The following is a 20,616-nucleotide window of genomic DNA, read 5'->3' on the forward strand; positions in this document are numbered from 1 at the left end:
ACATATTTTCTATTGATTACTTATTAGTGTTTTCAAGAGTAAAAAAAGATATATATATATATATGTATATATATATATATATATATATATATATATATATATATATATTAGGGGTGCAACGATATTCGTATCGATATTGAACCGTTCGATACAGTGCTTTCGGTTCGGTACGCATATGTATCGAACAATACAACATTTGTAATTTATTTTATCAATTTTCCTTCTGACGATGCTGTCTGTGTTGAGCGCTCAGTGAATCTGTGTTCGACTACTCCGCCTAGGCTGCACTGTCGAGCGCAGATCCACTGAGCGCTCAACACAGACAGCATAGTCAGAAGGAAGAGCGCAGGGCAAGCTAGCGAGACAGAAGTTAAGCTCTCCTTACAACAGGCAAATTGAACGTCATTCAGATCTGGTGTTTGGAATTATTTTGGTTTTCATGTGACGTATGACCCTGAAGGTAAGCGAGTCATGGACTAAAGTAAAACAGTATGTTGAATGTGCCATGCAATGCTCAATTACATTGGTGTGAACTAGTGTGTTAGCGCAGTTAGCTCGTTAACGTGTTGGCCGTCTAGCCCCATGCACGGAGCGATCGGCGGTAGCTCGTTAACGGAGATTTGCCGTGTTGTGGCGTTAAGGTCATTTCAACGAGATTAACCTGAAAGCACTAGCGGGAACACAACGAATATGACTGCACATTTACGCCGACATCATCCTAGTGCAAAGACAAGTGGAAGCAGACAAAAAAAAAGCAAGCATGCGACTAACTTTAGCCGAGTCATTTAGACCGCTGTTAGCACACGATTCTCCTTATGCTGCTGAGAATATAGCCCAGAAGAAGCGGATAGTATAGCTTTTATTTTGGAAAGAGACATTTCTCTGTAATAAACTCTCTTTTCCAAAGATGAGTGATTCCTCAATCAGATACAGGGCTTGCAATATCGCTAGCCCGACGTCCCGGAGCTAGCGATTTTTTCAGTCGGGCTACCAAAATCTATCTCTGCCCTGCCCGTCGGGCTATTGTAGGAAAAATATATGTCAATGCTTTTGCATTCTTTCGGAAATGTAGCTGGGTAATTATGTCATTGGCATCGGTGAGCCACTGTCAATATGTGACATATTGAAGTCGCGTTTGAATTTGCGCTTGTTTTTTTGCTTTCACTTTGCAATCGTGCGAACTGTGTATAGAGAGCGACAGCACTGATCTGTGAGTGATGATAATTTGTGCACCAATTCCTCTGACATCGTCTTATTAATCGTTAGCTTACTATGCAAACATGACAAGTGAAATCTCCCGCAGCTTACACATGTGAGAGGTTGATCGCGCAGAGAATCGCTGAGCTTATGTGAGTCCGTGTGTAAAAGCATTTCAGTTCTGCTGAGCCAAATAAGACAGGTCAGGGTGAAGAAGTGACAGCCAAAGAAAAGCTTACCACAAAACGGAGAAGTTATGACAAATCAGACTATAAGGCAAAAAGAAAGTGCAGCTTTATGGTTTCATGGACAAAATAATTTCTGTGGCTGCAATATGATGAGCTAAATAACCAGGGCTGCACATAAGTGGTCCGCAGGTGCGCATTCGCTGTCAAAATAAAAAACACGCACAAGGGTTAGGGTTAAATTTAAAAACTGTACTTTTGAGTTAAAATATATATTTATAATTTTAATAAATGACAAATTAAAAAGGCATGAACATTTTTTTTGTATCGAAAAAATATCGAACCGTGACACCAAAGTATCGAACCGAACCGAACCGTGAATTTTGTGTATCGTTGCACCCCTAATATATATATATATATATATATATATATATATATATATCATTAAAGCAGCGCAAGAAGGAAAAAGACAGAGCTTCAAAATCAAGATTGGGAATGATCAAAAACAGTAAACTGAAATTAATTTATGATGGAAAAAGCAACATTACCAAAAATCATCCTGGTTAGTAAAGACAACAAGAAAAAAAATAATAAAAGAAAAACAATTACAGCAAATGTAACTGGTTTATTGTAACAAATAAAGGCAGTAATAATGAAAAAGCAGATATCTCCCTGCATTCATCCTGAAAAAAAACTTAGCTTAAAATTTTGAACACTTTTCTCTTTCTATTATTAATTCACACACTCACACTGATGGATTGTGTATCTTGCCCAAGGATACTTCAACATGCAGACTGGAGGAGCTGAAGATCAAACTATCACCCTTCAATAGTGGCCAGCCCGCTATACTTCCTGAGGCACAGCTTTCCTGTACACTAAAAGAAACTAATTTAATGCAATAAAGCAAATGCTGAATCCCAGACTGTGTTCAAACTATCGTGTACATGAAATCCATTATGAATATAATAGATAAATGTTTAGTGTGAGACCACCAACCAATTTCCAGCTTGAAGAAAAGGTAGTTTGTGTCATGAATAAATAAATAATAGTCATAAAAAAATATTTTTATGGTCTTGGCAACAAACTGTGACATTTTCTAAAGTCAGTAAAAACACATTTGTTAGTTGTTCATTTTAGAAGAGTTAAAAGCCTTTGTATTTAACCCAAAAGGCCACATTTTTTCATCACATTTCTCTCATGTTTTCATTCATGTCAAAGGAGATGAATCAAAGGGAGAAAAGAATTGCAGTTAATTGCATTAATACAGATATTCAGGTTTAAGTTACACTCACCAGGTTAGATAGTTTTAAGCAATAAAACTATCTCGATAAGCTCCAAAGGTTAGAACATTTTGTTTAGGATTAGAAAAAGATGGTTTTAGTTAAAATGTGACGGTTGTCAAGGTGCCGTATACAGGTGTGTATATGATTCCTTTGGAAATGCATTAGCTGCAATATGATGGAAAACAAAACAAAAAAACAAGAAAAAAAACAGAACATTTGTCCGTGTGCATGAATTTCAATGAGACCGGGTTGTCCTGAGTCATCTTTAGAACAACACTGCCAAAACCTTTTTTTTTGTGCCCTACAATAATACAACTGTGGGGGCAGATTTTCCTGCAGCTCACTGTATGTACAAGGCCAACAGTGAGGTAAAAATCCTAAAACACAGTTTCTAAAGCACAGTTAGAGAAGCTTATCAATAAATCGAGTTGTCAAGAAACACGTAGGTAAGCGGAAGAGGCAGGAATGTCTGTTAATGTCCTGCTTTGATATCCTGCCAGGTTTAAAGGATGTGATTTCTGCAGCAGAATATGAATCAGCGCCTGGGAAACCTCTCCCTCCACTGCCAGCCAAACAACACTTGTGTTTACTGCTGCGCTAAAATAGACGGAAACTGAGGAGGTAAGCAATACGTACTGTAAGGAGAAGTAAAATTCAAATCTACATGATAAACGTGTTTTTGTTGTTTTTTAAATCTGATAAAATATCCTTAAGTTCCTTTCTTTTTTTTAAACTAAATATTTCTTTCTATACAAAGCATAGATACTCATCTGTGCTTTCCTCACAAGTCAAATGAACCCTTTGTGAATTAATTTAAACAAGAGCCTACAGGAAATTGACCTCTATGGGGGGAGCAATTTTAAATGAATGAAGCCAGTTTCAATCAAGTGTGCAGTAAAAAAAGAAAATATAATAATAATGGGGAAAAAGGTTTGGAGAGCTGTGGCACGAAACAGTCAACAGTTCAACCTTTTCCTTTTACTCTGTGCTGTTATTCAAGCCCAAACCTGCTCTCAGGATTTTAATACCAGCAGACCTTTCTCCGTCCTTTGGGAGCAGAGAAAGTAGAGAGATATAATCCTTTTCCCTGTAGAAAACGCCTGCAACAGAGAAGACTAGCAGCGAATCAAATTATTCTCATAAGATGGTATGACCTTAGCTACACTTTATTCAAGGCTTCTTACCTCCACAATTTAACTGCTGTTCTTTTTTTCCCCTCGACAACTTCTTGCCATGCATGAATCACAGGTTAAATGCATTCCTTTCAACGCCGCGACGGAAATATAATTATGTTTTACAAGTCGACTCTTATCTGTAGCCTCCTTCATTTCCCTGCCGACTCTCGGTGTATTTTGAGGGCTTTTCAGAAGTACTTTACGGTGTGTCAGGTTGCTGTTCCTCCGTGTAAATGCACTATTGTATCACTGAAAAGGTCTCCCCTCTCCATATCAGGAAGGCAAAAACATGGTGTAAATAACCTTTATTGCGCACTTCACTTTCTTCTAGCAGTATGAAAACTTCTATTAATAGAAGTTAAGTGGTTTTCAGCAGCTTTACAAAACCCGTAGGTTAAAATACACAAATATAGCCACTTCTATGAATACTGTACTGTGTGATGTTTAATGAATACAAAGGATTTGTAGATGCTAATCTGTAAAAGATCAAGCACATAAGATCAAAGTATGAAATCATGGTTTCTCCTAGCTCAAAATGGGTGTTTGGGGACTGAACAACAATTGGTCTTTATATAGTTAAGGCCTGAATCAAAATATGTTCAAATAATCCCTGAGAGCCTGTCTTCCTGAGTATGAAGTAGGTAGGGTAGGAGCAAAAATCCCTAATATTGGCCCTTCACCTTTTGTTTGCAAAAGGCAGCCGATCAAAAGGAAGTCGGGCGCCCTTAAATGGTCCAATGAATATTAAGCACGTCTTCAGGTTATTAAGTATGAACATCTGCTGTTCTGAGATCTTCATACTGTCATCTCACCCCCAACCGGCCGTGGCAGATGGCTGCCACTCCCTCAGCCTGGTTCTGCTTCAGGTTTCTTCCTGTTAAAAATAAGTTTTTCCTCCCCACTTTTGCCAAGTTCTTACTCATAGAGGGTTGTGCAGTTGTCGGGACTTACTCTTCTTCTCTGCTCACAGTCAGAGTTGTGTGACTCAAATGAACATATTAGGAGTACAAAAACTGTTTTGAAATTTAATATAAAGAGGTATGAAAATAGGAAAACGCATTATAGATCTACTTTAAATTTGAAAAACTGAAACAGAGCGAGTATAACCAGTGCTGTCACCCAACCTAAAGCATGCCATACTAGACAAATTAGATAATAATCACAAATGCCATCACACCACACGTTTCAATTATTTAAGGTGTTTTTGTCTTTCAGTGCTCACACAGCTGCTTGCTCCTCATAGATGGAGTTTCTCTGTTACCAGGACACTATGTCGTTGATGTCAAACACCAATACATAGCCGTTCTGTTGGTGAATGCTTCACCGCTCCCAAATTGCTCCAGCTCAGCTCCCAGTGGCCGGCAGCAGAGGGCTGCGACTATACTGGGCAGCTCCCATGTGCACACAGAGAGAAGCGGAGCGAATGCGAGACAGAAACAACACCTTCTCTGGATGAATAAAGATAAATGAGACGGGGGTCAGTTTGAGTGAGATAACTCCAGACTGTTTGTGACACATGGAGATAAAAATACTCGCGGGTTGATTCACATCTCGACTCGTGACACAAATATTATTCAGTTTTAGAGTGTGAATGAAAAAAAAATATATACTTGTTTAACCGCATCGCTGCATGCAGCAGAGTTGTGACTATGTTATAACTGCTGCAAAAAACCACAGAAAAATAAGAAATATTCATATTAAAAGGATGATTAACTGCCACAAAGCTTCAACAAAGCTTTACTCTGAGCTCCAAGAAACAAAGGATGTGATGACTTGACTACAATTATAACAATTATGCTCCTTCTCTGTGTGTGTGCAAAAGACATAAGAGGACAGGTGTCTTCAGGTAGAGGGGCCCCGACTGTGAGCTCTCCTAAGCTTTATCAGCCTGTCTTTGTCTAATCAGCTCCTATTGTTAATACTGCTGTATTCCTCATTAGCTGCCATTGTTAACAAGCACGTTTAATTATGCTAGTTACAAGACTGTTGGCAGAGCTCAAAACAAAATAATAAAATCCCCCTCCAACCCATCTTATTAAAAAGCCAGGAAGACAGAAGGGTAAGAAGAAAAGCAGGAGGAAAATAAGAAACAGGAATACTAAATGGGGGGAGAAGGGGAAAAAATGAAATACAGAAAGAGGAAAGAAACAAAGATAGACCGACAAAAATAGTCCATGTGAAACAAAACAAACACTCTTTGTGTGGGAAAATACCTGCCGGGCTGCTGCCGCCGCCACCACAGTTAGTTACCGCTGATCCTCCGGAGAGCTTCTCTCCTGGGCCGCTCCTAAAACATGACAGCAGAGGAGGAAACAAAACACGGGCGTCAGGAGTCTCAAAGCACAAAACAAATTATCCCCCAACTGTTACATAACCCGTTCAAAGGCCTTCAAACAAGGTGAGAAGAACATCACACGAATCTCAAAGTCTTTCGAGTGACTTCAAATGCAAATTTTGAAAAACACCTTTAGCAAGTCTAGCTCACTGCCTTATTTTCAGTTATTAAAAACAACAAAAGACAAGGGATCACACATGCAAAATCTGAAATGTAATGTTTATATTTAACCAACTCAGGGTGGAATATGATTTTAAACCCCTAAAATCTACATAAGGTGAGGGAAAGGGGAATCACAAAGAGATAAAGTTGCTCTGAAGTCAAAAACGCTACAGATTGGTCTAATTTAAGAATAGCACTTTCTCAGGCTGGGCATAAAGTTCAGCTCATCTAAATCTTATTTGCTGATAACTCAGCTGATACATTTCTATCCATCCAAATGGCAACTCTTATTTATGACCCACCATCAAAGCTACTCCAGCCTGACTCGAGCTGCTGTGCATCTGCAAGCCTATTGGCAAGCCACCTCCAGCCTAGTTCCTCTTTTTCATCACGTTTCCTAATCTGTGCCCTTCCTGCTTTCGCTTATGTCTGTTTCACAGGTCAGAGCCATCAAATTTAAGTGGAAATAATGTAGAGACAATCTGCTTTCGACTATGGGGGTCCTAACTGTACTGAATATTTATTGCAGTGCACATTGTTTGGATTCTAAAGGGCTAAAATGCAAGTGGTGTATTGTTCTGAAGATTTTTCAGGCTGTTTATCAACTCTTTCATAACTGTTCATTCAGCTTCATTAAGGTGGGACAGGCTCCAGCCTACAACAACCCTTAACTGAGTAAGTGTTAGAGGATGGACAGATGGATGGGCTCAGTTATAGGGAACATTTTCAAAATAGTATAAAGTACTAACATTTTGATGTGTTTTATAACAGATTATTCGTTGGTTTGACCCGTCCATCCCGTTTTAAATCAAGCTGAGCTGCGTGTAGCTAAAATGAGATTGACAGAGTTTATAGAAAAGAAAAGATTAGTTTACCAGCCCTATGTTCTGAATTTTGGCACTCCCTGTGACAAGCAATGGGTTTGACTCAAACCAAAGACACTGGACAAAGTCACTTGTTAATCACAAGACAGCCACACACAGATTTATCATCTATTTCACTCAAGTTGGACCATAACTTACCAAATTAACCACCTGGTGTACTCAAAAAGACTTAAAAGTAGGAAGTGACGCCAAAAACTCATCACAAAGGTGTCATAAATGAAGACAGCAGTGGGGTCTAAACAATTACTCAGTCCTAGAAGCTGCCCCCTGGTGGACACTGGGGAAAATGCAGCTTTAAAGTACTTCGAACCTTCCAGGCTGAGGTTTGCCACAGCATATGAGGCAATTCCTTCCTCTGAAGAATATTTTTAAAGCTAAAAGTCCGATCTACAGGCACGTTCCCCTCTCCTGCAGTGACAGGGGCAGGATATTGTTTTGTTTTGGTGGGGGCATGCAGGGAGTAGGTGTGAATTATGCAAATGCATTCTCTGACACAAACTTGGACGGGGATTCAACGAGGAAGAAATTGGCTGAAGGAGGAATATGGCGGGTTTGGTGGTGGCAGGGCCCCTCTTCTCCCTCCTCCCCGCTCCTTGCTCTTTACCTTGAGGCAGGAGCTTATCTTATTTGCCGCCTTTTTTTTAAAGAAGTGTCAGGATTAACATAAGCACCTCCACCATTGTGCTTCCACTCAAAATAATTTTTATCCGCCTGCACTCTCAGGGGAGACAATCGGCGTTTTATCAGGTAAGCGAATGCCTCTTTCTTCCCTCCTCGTGCCACAACCACCGCTAGAAATGTGCCTTTGAGGACTGCCGCCACCAAGCCCCTCTGTTTGCCGGTTTATATTTAGAAATACACCACTTATTTTCCCGTCTCCAGAAAGGAGGGAGGATGACACAGAGAAGGCCTCGGGAGGGGTCTTCCACATAAACACCAGCTGGTTATAAAGGTACAAGTGAGGATAAAAAGGCAACTCTTTTCAGATTATCTCACTGCAGTGAACGCGAACCTGCTCAAGTGTACCTGTGTCTGCACCCTTCCCACCACGACGAGCACATTTTAAACACTCCCTCTTGGTTTCACCCCTTTTGCCCCGTGGAAATTGCCCATTAAGGGGATTTTTTTTATTCTCTTTTTGGCAGCTGAGGTTGACAGGAAACAGAGCAGGAAATGATATAATGGTTGCAGACCGGAGTGTTTCTCCCATGCCCAGCTGCTCCCCGTATGACCTCCGAGGCTGAGAGCTGGAAGGAGGAGGAGGAGCTGGCATGCCTGGCATTGCTGTCTCTATTCTTAACAATGGAGGGTTCAGAGTTTTATTTTCATTTCTTTGGCTGAGGTTTCTGTACGGGTGAGTGTCTGTCCATGTATGGCAACAAGGAGAGCAGAAGACTTAAAGGCTGTAGCGGTTTATGACAGTCTAACTTGGTGGTTGATTAATAAACTGATAATGACATGGTATATGCTGATGTAGGTTTACCAACACTTAGAAATAATTAAAGCACATTTCATTTCAGTTGCTCTGCTAATAAAAAATACTCCCCTCGCCCTCCTGAGAATAATCTTATCGTGGCCCTCTGGACTTCTACTTTCCAATTGCTCCCTGGAAGTCCTGTTCTGAGCACACAGAGTGTAAACATGAACTTCATGGCCAAGCCAACACAACTTTTATTAAAGGTGCTGGAAAAGTACTGGAGAGGAGATACTTGGTGGTAAAAATCAGATATATCAGCCAATATTCTTTTCTCCTTTCAGACAGAGAAAATACTGATTATTATGTGTGTTTATTAATGAGTCCTTACTAAAATTTATACTGTTTAAAAATGCTCGCGTTTTAAAGTCACAATAAATCGATTACACGATGGCTGACTCTCCTCAGATCAGCTGGTTGTTGTTTGTGCTCTTCCACACTCAGGTGAACAAATTCTGCAAACATTAACTGTCTTCTGTAGTTTTTAAATTTTAATTTATTGGTCGCTATAAAGGCAGCTACCAATATACCCTCAAATAGCTAATATTGGTTGATATATCTGCAAGGGTGAGCTCTAGTATCAAGGATCTGAGTGAGGGCCATACTGTATGTGAAGAGGCTCTCTCAAGGTCCTAAGATAATTCATTCATGAAAAGATAAAACGTAACACTGGAAAGTTTAGCGAACAGAATAAAGTGACATGGAAGAGAGAGGCACTGAGTAAATATCCACAGGTTAGTAGTTTGCTGACAGGCAGCAGGGGAGGCAGACTGAACACAGGTGACCCTGATGACTGGAGGGCAGAAAATCAAAAAGTGTGAAAAGTAGCACAGGGAGGGAGTAACAGTTAAACAAATACACAAGAACTAATGATAAAACCAAAACAGGAAAATCTTGAACCAGATATAATCACAAACCATGTCAAAAGCACATATAGTACACAGACAGACAGATAATACAAAGACACATTATGCACATTGACAAATTATCAAATGCAGGTGCTAGAGCAATTGCACATACTCAAATATCTAGTTTCAGAATTCTGCACACTTAAATGAATTACAGGCGTATAGGAGGAACAGTTTTTGAAAAGGTAAATTCTAACCTCTGCACACTGTCTCACAATTAATTTATTAAATCACAATATTATGGTCCAACCGACCTTCATCAGGCACAAAAAATGCACAAACATAGAATGTTATAAAAATGAAGAATGAGAATTTAGCTTCATTTTATTTCCATTCAAACTCAGTGTTGCACTCTTCAGCATTTCACAACTTCTGAGGAAGTAGCTGGCAAGTGCAAACAACATGCCATCTTCCATACAACCACTGGCAACTACAGCAAGACTTTTGCTAATTTCACCTTTCAACTCCTAGAAACCTCTTCCACCACTCTCCAACTAATTGGGGACTACAGGGTTTACTAACTGGTCTCTAGGCTTGTGTGAATGTGGCTTAAGCAGTTGTTGTCACAACAACCACCTGCAATATGTTTAGGTAACACTCCTTTTTCTGGCAAACATCTGGCAATCGCCGCCTGCCAGATGGTTGCAGATTGGTCTCAAGGCTATCCAGGACCTGTGGGGTAGTATCACCCGATTTGGATCCTTGCAACTTTGTCCACTTCCCTCAAATATGCTTGAAGCTAAATTCAACCCAATCTAAATTAGGTATGAGCTGAGGAAGTTTTTTATTGCATAATCTTACACTCACAGCAGCCTCAGTCTTTTCATGTTTTTTTTGTTAAGGTTTTGCATAGAGGCAGAACATGCAGGATTCAATTTAGTTTTCCCCATTCTACAAATAAAACTATGTAAGACAAACAGAAGTTGATTAAGGAAAGTAAACAAAGTTTGTCGTGTAACTGCAACATACGCAACATAACAGCTTACTTGTGACTTCCCTTTAACAATTAAAGATAATATAATTATATCATGTGCTGCATTACATCTCGCATTGTGCTGCCAAAAATGTCTTTGCATGCATGTAAGGGACTTTTTCCTGTCTGTTTGGGCCAACAGTAGGAAATTATGTCATTTTCCCCCTTCAAAGCAGAGGAAACCCTTTGATGCAACTTACAATTGGTTAATATACGTTCATGAGCAGAAAATTAAATGAGTTTCAAATAAAATAAGGTAAAGATTGTTTATTTAGGTAAAACTTCCCAAACATGCAAGTTAAATTATTTAAAGAAACAGAAGTGTTGCTGCTTAAATGCCCCACAGAGAAAGTATTTTTTAAAAGTGAGTTTACTCTTCTTGGCTTTCCTGTTCACATTTAATAACACATGGTAAATATTATATGAACTCTCTCCTGTGTTTGGATGTGTTTGGATGTGTTTGGAGGGATGGACACTGAGATATTTTCACAGAATTCCTCGGCTAATTAGGCGCACAGTTTTCCATGTCATCCAAATTTATCTTGACTGGGGCAATGAGAGAGAAACCTCTAAGCCAAAGTATAATGTGAAAGTTTTGCCTCCCCAAACCCCCCAATCTGCTAAAATTTGTGCACAGAGGCTTAATTGGGGCCAAATCTTGTCAAAGCCTCTTCTAGTGAACATCCACTACAGGAGATCACCATAAGGATCCAAACTTTTAACAAACTAATACTTAGTTTCTTTCTGTTTTGAGTTTAATTCAAATCATTAATAGCACCTCTCACTGATGAAATCAAACAGAACGACAAACTACATCTTCCAAAACTACCAGAAAATTTAATGAAGGGCTCGGCTGAAACTGTTTCGAACAAAACTCTCAGCTCTCTGACTTTCAGAGGAATCCACAGCAGTATTCCTGTTTAACGCTTTATGTGTCTCATAAACTGGGAACTGAGTATATATTACTTACAGACTTTAATATCCAATTGATTAATTAATTAATTAACTAAACATTTCAAAATAAATTTAATATAGTGACGGTCAGCTCATGTTTTCAGCTGAGATTTATGTTTATTTAATGTATAAAACCTTATGAATGATACTCAGACATGTGCAAATACAGTTACTGAATGGCTATATGCACCAGTATGTTACAGAAACTACAGCCCACCAGATCTGTGCTGCGCTTAAAAGTTACACCTTCTAATATATCTTTTTAGTCAGCTGTTTTACATGGAAATATGGCCTAAAAAGGCAGCCTAATGTTTATATTTAATATTCTTTTACCTGTTGACGCTGATGTCCCTGTCCACTGATTATGGTAGTAATTAGCTAATAATTATTCATGAATTCGTGAATGGCTACGTTCCTTTCTCTTCATTCTGGAAGAAGTAACTTTAGCCTGGTTTAATGGAAGTTCATTAAACACTCACGAAAAAGTAACCTGTTCTTTTTTTTTCATTTTTATAGGACATATAATATTTTCTATTAAGTTGTTACCATACTAAAAATTTTTTTTACATATAAGACAGTGTGTATATTCTTAACAAAACCATAATAAACAGTGTTTAATGTCTTACCCTAACCAAGTACTTTTTAAATGCCTGACTATAACCAAGTACTTTTTAATGAGTAACCATCAGCAACCTATTTGTAATTAACAACGTATTTAAAAATGATATGCAAAACTCAAACTTCCTATGCTGGCATGACAGACTCCAGCACTCCTCCAATCTCCAAATGTGCACTTTTTCTTTATTTTTAATCAGGACACATGAGAGTGGACAGATAGAAAAAGCTACAATGACATACACGTCCCCCTGTAAGTAACTCATGTTCAGTCTAAGCGTTCAGTATTCTTTAGTCCCAGGCTTACCAGGTATTTCAGTAAACTGTGTTTAAATTATATCTTTTTGTTTTTTACGTCTATATATCTATTTTAAGTCTTTTTTGCACCTTGTAAGTGAGTATTGCTTTAATTTTGTCTTGGAAAAAAGGTCATGGATTACAATAATATTGAGAAATTCATGTTGAAAAACTCCAAAAAAGTAAATGAAAATTGATACCCAAACCACAAATCAATAGATTATACGTTGTGACTAAATCACGAGCTGCTGTGAAACCTGGTTGAGTAAGAAAGTAGTGAGAGCTACACCCGAGCAGCTCATCTGTTCCAATTGCAGCTCCTTTATCTTTACTAACACATATGCTAAATATGTAGTGTCAAAACTTGCTGAGGTTTTTAAGTCACGCTTCAGTTATTAAGAAAATCAATCATATTAAACAATTTAAGAGAATTTAAAAGACTGCAGAAAGATTTACTTACACGCACTGGTCACGTTTTTAGATATACACCCTCAACTCATTTTTAATGCATCTTAATGCATTTTCTTCCAACGTCAATCCCACAATTTAAGGGCCTTTAAGAGCAAATCTCTAATTAGCCAGTCACATAGCTGCAACTCAGTGCATGTAGACATAGTCTAGATGAGCTGCTGAAATTCACACCAACCATCAGAATGGGGAAAAAGACGATTTTCCAGCACAACTATCTTTAGGGTTTATTGAGCGCAGTAAGAACAGAATGGCCACACTAACAGGAAGGCAACAGTGACTTAAATAAACACCCGTTACGACCAAGGTATGCAGAAGACCGTCTCTGAATTACAGCAGCAAAAGACCACTCCAGGTGCCATTCCTGACAGCTAAGAATGGGAAACTGAGGCTACGATCCACACAGGCTCACCAAACTGAACAGGAGCAGGTTGGAAAAATATCGCCTGGTGATGAGTTACAGTTTCTGTTGCAACATTCAGATGGTAGGCAGTTCTGAAGGTAAAACCTGGTACTAGCAAAGTGAAGTGAACGGTGAGGGTATGTAGCTCCACTGATCTGGTCTGAGCAACTTTTGGTGGAAACTCTGTGCGGTTCCTAAAGTCAGTTAATTAGAAAATAAATAAGAACCACAATTTAAGGGCCTTCGACTGTTATTCATTTTTAAATATTATTATAGGATAAATATTATGTCTTGTTATTAAATGGCTACCTGCCATGCAAAGCACATTTGAGTATCCGTGATTCAGGATAACGTCAATTTCCACAGGATTACTATGCATGTACTTTTGTGCTTTTGCACCACTTATTATCGAAGCCTCTGCCATCAGTCTGTGAACCAGCAACAACAAAACAGACATATTTTTATAGATCAAACTAAACGTTCATCTTTTTCTTCCAACGTCAATACCAAAAGGGTGGAAAAACACCGAGGTCATTTTCCTGAAACAGAGATCCAGATTACAGTCGCATGTTTTTGTGCTTTTCATAATCCTTCATCCGTTCCGTTTCGAGCGGGCGCATAAAACCGCCCGTTTTTACTCGTCCGCCTAACTAATGCGTTTTGTTTTGTTCGGAGCGACTCTCAGCTGTCAGTGTTTGAAACGCGTCCTCCTGGGGTTCGGCGACACTTTCACGCTCACCGTGATAGCTGTGCATTAATGTCACTCACACGCTCGACACCCATCTATATGCTCCGACATGCACACACACGCACTCACACACCGAGATAAATATAGTGCTGGCTATCTGTGTCGCACAGGCGTGTTAGCGAACACACAGGAAGCATAGAACGACACACACCTGCATATATTTGTTTGTGTGGTCTGGAAGTGCGCACACACAAACATACATACAAGTCTTTTTTTTTTCTTCCCCTCCTTTATTTACAATGTTGCTGTGTCAGTCTGCAGTGTTATAATCTCCGACACATTTACATAACATATATTACCCCCGCTGTGTTGACGGCCAAGTAAGTACTCAAGCTCATCCCGGCCCCTTTTCATATTTACAGCGTGACTGATTTAAGATGGACTGATTGTGGGGATTTAATTACGGGGGACACAATGGCCACACAATTCTGTTTTCTTCTCTTCCCTTCTTGCGAGGCGCTGACACGCAGCACACTCGGCTGCACACTGCCGAGGAATGTTTTACACTCCAAATGAGCTGTGCTTGCAGAAGAATTTAATTTGATCTGCTGCTGTAATTGTGCTCTCAAAAAAAAGAAGAAGAAGAGGAGGAGGGGGAAAGGAAAAGGAGAGGTGGTGGTGGAGGGTGGTTGAGGCGTGCTGGGGTGGGAGGGGTCGTGCAACTTTAAAATGTAATATGCACAAAAAGTAAATTAACTCAAGAGGAGAGGCCCTTGTGATGTGTTGACACTTGCACTCTTACAGGGGAAGAGTGGAAGGAGGAGGAGGGAGGGTACAGAAAAGAGGAGGGGGTTAAGAAGAGGAGGAAGGAGGAAAAAAAGAGGGAAGGGGGGGCCAAGAAATGGCCATGATAAAACACCACAAAGAAAAGCGTTATGAATTTTATTAATGACTTGCAAGACAGTATGCAAAACATCAAAGGTCCACAGGAAAGATTAATGACCCTGTGTGAGACTGTTTAATTACCTCCAGCTAATTAGATTCTTGACCAAATTTTTAATATCTGCGTTCGTGCCCGACGCCTAATTGAGATTCCACCGTATTTATCAATCTTTAAAAAAAAAAAAATCTCAGTGGTGTGGGGGTTTTTGGTTTTGTTTTGTTCCCTTTAGCCTTTCTCCTGCTGATCTCGACACTTCGTCGCCGTTTAAAGAGCAAATAATCTCGCCCAGGTTGGACGGGGAAGGTTTCCAAAAACAAAAAAACAAGAAGCCGCGAAGGAGGACTGATGGTTATTTACTCGCTAACAGGAGGAGGGCTGCTTATCAACCTGATCTCGGTTTCTAATGAAGTGCGCTTGCTAATAAACAGACTTAGCCAGCTCTGTCAACTCTCCTTGTTGTGCCATAATTCTCTTATCTGGACCTGAGCTGCGAGAAGACGGGCTCTCCGAGGAGCCCGCTCTCCTCTCCGTCTATGTCTCGTTTCGCCTCTCCTTCCATCTCCCTCCTCCGGATAATCCGGGTGCTGTTTACCAACACACACACACACACGCACACACACACTGGGTTTCATCTAAATCGTTAGCTTTGAACTTCCAGCACACATTATCTGTTCTGTGACCCTGTTGTTGTTGTTGTTGTTGCGGCTGCTGCAATAATTGCACTTGGATTATTGCAGTGAAGTCAGAGATGACTCTTCCTCTGGGTTCTAGGCTTCTTTCTTTCTTTTTTTCGCACACACGTAACGCCGCGGCTGTTTGCTCGGCCGTTTCGCCATCTCCAAATTGTATCGGGATCATAACTTCAAGTTCATTATTAAATCTGAGCAGAGAGCAGAGCTTCCCCACCTCCAGGCTGCAACATGATTACCGAGGAAGGGGAATAAGAAAAGACTGAATTCTGTAAACTGCTCATTATGCGGACTTTTCTCGAGACTTACTCTCTTTTTTTTCACCTTTTCAGGCCTCTGCGAGTACTCAAAAAGTTATTAATTGGACTGCTCATAACTCAAGCTCGCAGGGGGGGAAACATGCAAAATTTATAAGAAGGAAAACAGTGCAAAGATTGAGATTCTATTCTTCAATTTATTTAAAACTTGTGAACTTTTAGCGCTTTAGAATTGGCATAAAGTGTCTCTGATGTCCATGTTAACTTCAGATTCACAGCGGTGCAAACGCGAACCTGATTTTCCTCAAAGGCTGGAGTGTTTCAAGTACTTCAGAAGCATCTTTGCAGAAGAAGGTGCCACAATCTGAGCCACGCACAGCACCATCTGCTGTGCAAACATCTGCATTACAGTGGTATCCCACTTCCACAGCTGACAGGCACAAACAGGCAGGGCAGCCGTTCCGGACAGCAGTTCACTGTGAAATCATATCACTGTGTCAAGTTTCACAACACTAGTTTGAGAGCGCGTGTGTGTGAAGGGGGGTTTTAGGCCTTTAATTAGAATGGATTCAATGCATCTATAAAGACCCCCACCCCTTCAACCCTTCCTTCTGCATTTCTTCTACTTTACTTTCAGTCTGTTCCACCCTCGTTCTTCCTCTCCCTCCGTCTCTACTCGCCTCCATCTGCTTCTCCGTCTCCCCTTTAAAGACGGAGATCTAAATAGGAGTAGATCACCTCCCTCGCTGGCGTTTCATTAGAGGCAATTAGAAAGCCGATGCTGCAGCGTCCCATAAGGCTCGACGGGGAGAGGCAGGACGCGGGCCGCATTAGCTCGTTGAGATGAAGTATGTATGACAATGCTTTCATCAACGTGCAACAATTCCTCGCCGACGTCTCCGAGCCGACTGTCAGAGGTACCATTCTGACAATTATGACAATTAACACTGTCAAAATAAAGCCATTAGCTTAGCGAGAGGGCAGAGCAATACACTTAATTACAGGGTTTTCTGTCAAAATGGATTCCCTTCAGACCGTTTAAAGGAGGAAAAAAAAATGAAGGAAAGACATCCGATAAGTTGAGTGTATACAGTGGAGGCCAGGGTGAAATAGCTGACATCTGCCACTGCGTTCATGCACGCCCCGGGGTCGAGGCACCCCCGAGCTGCAGCTTCCTGTCCCGTAAGCGTGACTTGCACACAGAGCGGCCTAGCATCAGATTAAGGAATAACGTGGACGTGATGTTCAAATGAGCAAAAGAATTTTATCTTGAAGGGATGATTAAACCACTTTTTCTGCTTCTTTTAATACTCATTGGTGTCTTATGGTTTATTGTTTGTTTTTCAGGTTGTAGTGGGGTTTTAATTTATCTTTATTTCTTGGGGGGGGGGGGACTACAAGGCGAGGTGGACCACAGCAAATCTATGTGTACCCTCACAGAAATGTGTTACATGAACTGTGACACAGCACAGGAGCCTGAAATTTATTTAAGTGGTAGTCCTGCTTCTAATACTACAAAGGTTTAAGCCTAAACATAAACTTAAAACACCTAGCTGACACCGAGCCTGATCTGTGTTAGCAATTAGCTTATAAATTTGTATCAGCATTTATAAGAGAAGATAAATTAAAATTTAAAACGGTAAAGAACAACTGAGTTGTGCAAGTGTTGATGTTAAATATCCCAAAAGGTTGATTCTGTTTATCTGGATGTTACTTTTCTCATTCAAGTTTCCCCGACCAGTACATTTGCACAATGACTGAAACTAGCCCACTGAATGAACAATGGGCTGTGAGGTCAGTTCCTTCAATAAAACGCTACATTCAGATGAACGGAATCAACCTTTTATGATTTTCCTACCTGGATGATTGAGCATGCATCGAGACGTTGATGTTGCATAGTTTGTGCACAACCAACTTACCTGAGCAGAAGCAAGCAGAGCGTAACTGTTGTGATAATAAAGCGTGTGATTGAACTACACTGTGATATTTTCTTAGTGGGGACTCATAAATAATTTAATTTTAAATCATCTAATATCAGTATTAGTATAGTATAAATCTGGGGTTAGGCTTTAGAGGCCGGTATTTATCTGTTGTGTCATTTTTAAAAACAGTGATGAAGAGCGGCAAATCTTTTACAAATGAGTTATTTGTTATCATTAAGATTTATTAGTTTCTTGCGCACAAAAAAGGAATAAACAAGTACAAAAACAAAATAAGGAAACTAAATTAGAACATTAGCATCAGCCAAACAATTATCGCCGTAGGATTTATCAGTATGTGCCTCTTTTACAGGGAAATGCCAAACAATTGCATCCAAATAAAAATCATGATGGATTAAAAACAGCTTTAAAACTGTTGCATTATTTTATGCATTTGTTGTAACCAGTGTTGGTCAAGTTACTTGAAAAAAGTAATCAGTAACTAATTACTGATTACTTCCCCAAAAAGTAATCCCGTTACTTTACTGATTACTTATTTTCAAAAGTAATTAATTACTTAGTTACTTTTTAAAAACACGATTTACAACCTGAATAGGTGATAAAGCGATAGATCTTTCAGCCCAATTCTACTTTTTCTACATAATCCATCATATAAAATGTAATCAAATGGAAAAGTCCCTTTTTAAAACTTGTTTTATTAGTTTTAATCTTTTAACTTTATGCATCAAGCAAAAATTTAATTATATGCAACATTCTCTGACTGGAAGAAATTTGTTTAATATTTAAACCTATTTTCTGCACATTCCAGCACATAAAATTTGTGTGTGTGTGTGTGTTAACACTCACATTTTTTCAAATAGATGCAAGTAAAACACAGCAGAAAATAAATAAAGTCAAAGACTAGCGGTCCTTTTGCTCTATTTTCACCTGTAAAGCAGGAGTACGGTAGGCGGAGGTTTACCCTGGTGCAGGTGTGCCGCAGCGGTCAGCGGAAGAATCCGGGAGTTTCTCTGTGAGTTTCCCATTACGTCGTAGCGCACTCGGTGCTTGCTTGGAAGTTTAGGGATTTTTTTCGCTGTAAAAAGAAGTTTTTTTCCCACGCACGATGGACGCTAATGTTTTTGTCACTTTTTATGGAATCAAACTCAAAATAAGGTCAGTACTTCCACGCTTTAAACGCTGCACGCTCATACTCTCTCCGCACTCGATATATTATCCATTGTTGATCTGCACACAGCTGTTGTCACGAACGTTGCACTTGCTTACGTCACTGTCATGAGACATCCTTCAAAAAATCACAGTTTTAGTAACTCAGTAACGCAGCGTTCCTACGGGAAAGTAACAGTAATCTAAGTAACGGTAGTAGCTCTTATAAACGAGCTATAACTACTAGTTACCCTCCAACAAACCACATGGTGGTTTTCTTTACCACACCTGACAGTAAAGTTAATCGATTTTAGATTGTGTTAGACAAAGTAAGAGACTTGATCTGCTGTTTTCATCATTTCCTCTACAGTGGACTGCAAGCCACCGTGGTCCTGTGCTACCAAATGTCACAGGGTGTTGTGTTTTTAAGGTGTTCTTGTTTTTTAGACATCAGCTACAGCTTTTAAGTTAGCTCATAGAGTATTATTGTTAACAGTCAGTTCATATTTTGTTACTTTATTGTTACATTGCAGTTAAGCTATCTCAATGATGCACATACTGTATGAAAACGATGTTAGTTTATTTGTATGCTTTTCTAAATTTATGTTTACTGAATGTCTTACCAACATATCCATGCTCTTATATTTTAGTTAATTTGCACAACAAAGAAAAAAAATAACTACAATAATTTAATGGGTAACATTATTACTGTGATTTTGATGCCAAAATTTCTATAGCAGCCATACGGAAACCTTTATTTGCAATTCTGTTATCGGTTCTCATCCATATCAGATGTCATCATGTTGCCTAGTAACCAACTATAGTTGATGCATTTTAGTATTTATGCACCTGTTATTTTTATTTCAAGACAATAACATCTCATTTTCATCCACTAAAATATGGCTCATGCATAATATATTAAGTTGCCCAGCAACCACCTAGTAAATGACTGAAATTACATGTATATAGTACAGTATCAGGACCTTAGTATCACAGAGAACCCACAAAGATAGGCAAATTGTTCCCACTCAGAAGTTAAAATTTGTGTCAGTGTGTTTTAGTTAGCTATCACACCACAATGCCTATTAAAAGGAAACATTTTACCATTTTACCGCATAACTATCACCCCTATTTTTTTAATCTTTATTGTCAGTGTGATTAAGTATTACATTTTGCAAACAGACCAAATAATACTGTAGCATGGGCATGTACTACCACTCATAAAATATCAGCATCACACATTGTTTTGACCACAATAAAGAGTTTTGAGAACCCAGATGGTGATTAACACTGTATCTCTAAATGAAAAGGTACATAACCACAACCTTGGTGTTGTGTCCTCAGGAGAGCCTCACTGAACAACAAGAGGAATCTTTCAGTCTCCTTCAGGCTCTGAGTACACAGTCTGCAGAAACTGTGAAACTTTAACCACAAACTGCAGAAAGTAAATGGGATGGTTGTGGTCGCCTCAGTCTCTGAGAGAAACACAAATATACTGTAAAGGGTTGTAAGATTGAGTTTTGTCACCTTTAAAATATGCAGCGGTGGCCATCTGTCTGCAGCCGCTCCAGGGGAATCTGCTCAGCTTTGACGCGCCAAAGTGAAAATACAATTACACAATCTCCAGGGGAACTCTGGCC

At 39.5% G+C, this 20,616-nt stretch overlaps 1 long non-coding RNA gene across 1 annotated transcript in view; it reads left to right on the plus strand.

Moving 5' to 3' along the window:
• Positions 1 to 313: 313 nt before the first annotated feature.
• Positions 314 to 20,616, plus strand: part of LOC143414939 (uncharacterized) — a 42,402-nt gene continuing 22,099 nt past the window's right edge. Inside the window, exons 1-2 of the long non-coding RNA XR_013095545.1 lie at positions 314 to 460; positions 3,166 to 3,286. This is a non-coding gene — a long non-coding RNA (uncharacterized LOC143414939). The remainder of the gene's footprint in view (positions 461 to 3,165; positions 3,287 to 20,616) is intronic.

The sequence above is a fragment of the Maylandia zebra genome, linkage group LG23 (assembly GCF_041146795.1).
Source record: "Maylandia zebra isolate NMK-2024a linkage group LG23, Mzebra_GT3a, whole genome shotgun sequence".
Classification (NCBI taxonomy): domain Eukaryota; kingdom Metazoa; phylum Chordata; class Actinopteri; order Cichliformes; family Cichlidae; genus Maylandia; species Maylandia zebra.